Consider the following 5610-nt stretch of genomic DNA (forward strand, 5'->3'; position numbering starts at 1 on the left):
TCCGCACCCGAATCAAATAAAACGTAAGCAGATTTATTGTCAATAAGAAATGTACCCGTAACAAGCTCTGGGTCTTCCTGTGCCTCTGCCGCATTAATATTGAAAACTCTTCCGCGGCCTTGTCCATTCGTGTTCTCCTGGTTCGGGAAATTTCTAATAATGTGGCCCGGTTTTCCACATTTATAACAAACTACATTGGCATAACTTGCTCCGACACTACTTGCTCCGCCATTACTCGTTCCGACACCATTTGTTCCTTTCGTTCTATTAACCCCTGGTCCGTAGACCTCACACTTCACCGCGCTATGACCATTTCTTTTACACTTGTTGCAAAATTTGGTGCAGAACCCCGAGTGATACTTTTCACACCTTTGCCATAGCTGCTTCTGATTGTTGTTGTTGTTGCGGTTATTATTGTTGTTGGGATGATTGTTGTAGTTGCTGTTGTTGTTGTTGTTGTTGTTGTTGTTGTTGTTGTTGGGCCGTTTGTTGTAGTTGCGATTGATGTTGCGATTGTTGGGATAATTGTTGCGATTATTGTTGTAATTGCTGTTGTTGTTGTATTGGTGATTCTTATCACCGTTTTCCTCCCACTTTCTTTTGACTTGCTTCACATTGGCCTCTTCAGCCGTCTGTTCTTTAATTCTTTCCTCAATCTGGTTCACTAGTTTATGAGCCATTCTACATGCCTGTTGTATGGAGGCGGGCTCGTGTGAACTTATATCTTCTTGGATTCTTTCCGGTAATCCTTTCACAAACGCATCGATCTTTTCTTCCTCATCTTCGAACGCTCCCGGACACAATAGGCACAATTCTGTGAATCTTCTTTCGTACGTGGTAATATCAAATCCTTGGGTTCGTAACCCTCTAAGTTCTGTCTTGAGCTTATTGACCTCGGTTCTGGGACGGTACTTCTCGTTCATCAAGTGGTTGAATGCTGACCACGGTAGTGCGTACGCATCGTCTTGTCCCACTTGCTCTAGATAGGTATTCCACCATGTTAACGCAGAACCTGTGAAGTTATGCGTAGCGTACTTTACTTTATCCTCTTCAGTACACTTACTTATGGAAAACACCGATTCGACCTTCTCGGTCCACCGTTTCAATCCGATCGGTCCTTCGGTTCCATCAAATTCCAAAGGTTTGCAGGCAGTGAATTCTTTGTAGGTGCATCCTACACGATTTCCTGTACTGCTTGATCCAAGGTTATTGTTGGTATGTAGCGCAGCCTGTACTGCGGCTATGTTTGAAGCTAGAAAAGTACGGAAGTCCTCTTCGTTCATATTCACGGTGTGTCGAGTAGTCGGTGCCATTTCCTTCAAAATAGTCAAATGGAACAAGTTAATCATACAGAATATTAAGAGTAGTTAATAGTATTTCGTAGCATAATATGAACTCATTTATAAAAGCTTTTTATTCATATTAGCGTTTTATAAGTTTAAATTCGGGTAGTACCTACCCGTTAAGTTCATACTTAGCAGCTAATATACAATTCAACTACTACAATTCTATATGAAAAACTGATTATAATAATATTTCGCGTTCAAACTTTTATACAATATTTTACAAACTTACAATACCGCTTATTTTACATAAAGCATGAAATATAGCACACAATAACTTTGATACAAGATAGTTGTGAAGATAATTCTAGCTAGTACACAAGTCGTTCAGCAAAGGCAATAAAGACACGTAATTCATACGTCCAGAAACAAGTCATGCATTCTGGTTTTACTAGGACTACTTCCCATCCTTGGTCTTGTGGAACATAACAGTTATGGCCGTTGATAAGACAGCGTGTTGTGACGTCGTCAAAGGGACGAGGGTTACGTAATGTCCAACAGTCCCGTAACAATCTAAAAACCTCATTTCTTACCCCAATTACCGACTCCGTCACTTGTGGGAACGTTTTGTTTAATAGTTGTAGGCCGATGTTCTTGTTCTCACTTTGGTGAGAAGCGAACATTACTGATCCGTAAGCATAACATGCTTCTTTATGTTGCATGTTAGCCGCTTTTTCTAAATCACGAAGTCCAATATTCGGATATATTGAGTCAAAATAATTTCTTAACCCATTGCGTAAAATAGCATTTGGGTTCCCCGCAATATATGCGTCAAAGTAAACACATCGTAACTTATGGATTTCCCAATGTGATATCCCCCATCTTTCGAACGAAAGCCTTTTATAAACCAAGGCATTCTTGGAACATTCTTCGAATGTCTTACAAACTGATCTCGCCTTAAATAGTTGTGCCGAAGAATTCTGACCGACTCTAGACAAGATTTCATCAATCATGTCTCCGGGTAGGTCTCTTAAAATATTGGGTTGTCTATCCATTTTGTGTTTTTATACTGTAAAATAGACAAGAGTTAGATTCATAAAAATAAAAAATACTTATTAATACAAGCAATTTTTACATATATCATAAAGCATAAGCACACTATATTACATATATTACACCACACGAATACAACTATCTTATTCCGACTCGCTCATTTCTTCTTCTTCGGTTTTGGTTCATTTTGCCAAGTTTCTAGGGATATATGATGTTCCCCTAATACGAGCCGTCGTTTTCCACATTGGTTTAGAAAAACCTGGTGGTTTAGAGGTTCCCGGGTCATTGTTACAACTTAAGGACTTCGGGGGTTGACGATACATATAAAGTTCATCGGGGTTGGAATTAGATTTCTCTATTTTTATGCCCTTTCCCTTATTATTTTCTTTTGCCTTTTTAAATTCAGTTGGGGTAATTTCTATAACATCATCGGAATTCTCGTCAGAATCCGATTCATCGGAGAATTGGTAATCCTCCCAATATTTTGCTTCCTTAGCGGAAACACCATTGACCGTAATTAACCTTGGTCGGTTGGTTGAGGATTTTCTTTTACTTAACCGTTTTATTATTTCCCCCACCGGTTCTATTTCTTCATCCGGTTCCGATTCTTCTTCCGGTTCCGATTCTTCTTCCGGTTCCGACTCTTCTTCCGGTTCCTCTTCGGGAACTTGTGAATCAGTCCACGAATCATTCCAATTTACATTTGACTCTTCATTATTATTAGGTGAGTCAATGGGACTTGTTCTAGAGGTAGACAACTATCACATAATATCAAACGCGTTAAGAGATTAATATATCACATAATATTCACATGTTAAAAATATATAGTTTCCAACAAAATTTGTTAAGCAATCATTTTTCAAGTAAACACGGTCGAAGTCCAGACTCACTAATGCATCCTAACAAACTCGATAAGACACACTAATGCAAAATTCTGGTTCTCTAAGACCAACGCTCGGATACCAACTGAAATGTCCCGTTCTTATTGATTAAAAACGTTCCATATTAATTGATTTCGTTGCGAGGTTTTGACCTCTATATGAGACGTTTTTTTTCAAAGACTGCATTCATTTTTAAAACAAACCATAACCTTTATTTCATAAATAAAGGTTTAAAAAGCTTTACGTAGATTATCAAATAATGATAATCTAAAATATCCTGTTTACACACGACCATTACATAATGGTTTACAATACAAATATGTTACATCGAAATCAGTTTCTTGAATGCAGTTTTTACACAATATCATACAAACATGGACTCCAAATCTTGTCCTTATTTTAGTATGCAACAGCGGAAGCTCTTAATATCCACCTGAGAATAAACATGCTTTAAACGTCAACAAAAATGTTGGTGAGTTATAGGTTTAACCTATATATATATCAAATCGTAACAATAGACCACAAGATTTCATATTTCAATACACATCCCATACATAGAGATAAAAATCATTCATATGGTGAACACCTGGTAACCGACATTAACAAGATGCATATATAAGAATATCCCCATCATTCCGGGACACCCTTCGGATATGATATAAATTTCAAAGTACTAAAGCATCCGGTACTTTGGATGGGGTTTGTTAGGCCCAATAGATCTATCTTTAGGATTCGCGTCAATTAGGGTGTCTGTTCCCTAATTCTTAGATTACCAGACTTAATAAAAAGGGGCATATTCGATTTCGATAATTCAACCATAGAATGTAGTTTCACGTACTTGTGTCTATTTTGTAAATCATTTATAAAACCTGCATGTATTCTCATCCCAAAAATATTAGATTTTAAAAGTGGGACTATAACTCACTTTCACAGATTTTTACTTCGTCGGGAAGTAAGACTTGGCCACTGGTTGATTCACGAACCTATAACAATATATACATATATATCAAAGTATGTTCAAAATATATTTACAACACTTTTAATATATTTTGATGTTTTAAGTTTATTAAGTCAGCTGTCCTCGTTAGTAACCTACAACTAGTTGTCCACAGTTAGATGTACTGAAATAAATCGATAAATATTATCTTGAATCAATCCACGACCCAGTGTATACGTATCTCAGTATTGATCACAACTCAAACTATATGTATTTTGGAATCAACCTCAACCCTGTATAGCTAACTCCAACATTCACATATAGAGTGTCTAAGGTTGTTCTGAAATATATATAGATGTGTCGACATGATAGGTCGAAACATTGTATACGTGTCTTTGGTATCTCAAGATTACATAATATACAATACAAGTTGATTAAGTTATGGTTGGAATAGATTTGTTACCAATTTTCACGTAGCTAAAATGAGAAAAATTATCCAATCTTGTTTTACCCATAACTTCTTCATTTTAAATCCGTTTTGAGTGAATCAAATTGCTATGGTTTCATATTGAACTCTATTTTATGAATCTAAACAGAAAAAGTATAGGTTTATAGTCGGAAAAATAAGTTACAAGTTGTTTTTGTAAAGGTAGTCATTTCAGTCGAAAGAACGACGTCTAGATGACCATTTTAGAAAACATACTTCCACTTTGAGTTTAACCATAATTTTTGGATATAGTTTCATGTTCATAATAAAAATCATTTTCTCAGAATAACAAATTTTAAATCAAAGTTTATCATAGTTTTTAATTAACTAACCCAAAACAGCCCGCGGTGTTACTACGACGGCGTAAATCCGGTTTTACGGTGTTTTTCGTGTTTCCAGGTTTTAAATCATTAAGTTAGCATATCATATAGATATAGAACATGTGTTTAGTTGATTTTAAAAGTCAAGTTATAAGGATTAACTTTTGTTTGCGAACAAGTTTAGAATTAACTAAACTATGTTCTAGTGATTACGAGTTTAAACCTTCGAATAAGATAGTTTTATATATATGAATCGAATGATGTTATGAACATCATTACTACCTCAATTTTAGTAGGTAAACCTACTGGAAGTGACAAGAAATGATCTAGCTTCAAAGGATCTTGGATGACTTGAAAGTTCTTGAAGTAGGATCATGACACAAAAACAAGTTCAAGTAAGATTTTTACTCGAATTAAGATAGTTTATAGTTATAGAAATTGAATCAAAGTTTGAATATGAATATTACCTTGAATAAGAAAGATAACCTACTGTATATAACAAAGGTTTCTTGATCTTAGATGATTACTTGGAATGGATTAGAAAGCTTGGAAGTAAATTAGTAAACTTGAAGGGATTTTTGAAGTGTTCTTGAAGTGTTCTTCCTATGATGATTATAGCTTGATTCTTGAAGTGATTTTTGATGAAAAT

This window comes from Rutidosis leptorrhynchoides, chromosome 7, assembly GCF_046630445.1.
Source record: "Rutidosis leptorrhynchoides isolate AG116_Rl617_1_P2 chromosome 7, CSIRO_AGI_Rlap_v1, whole genome shotgun sequence".
In the NCBI taxonomy this organism is placed as follows: Eukaryota; Viridiplantae; Streptophyta; class Magnoliopsida; order Asterales; family Asteraceae; genus Rutidosis; species Rutidosis leptorrhynchoides.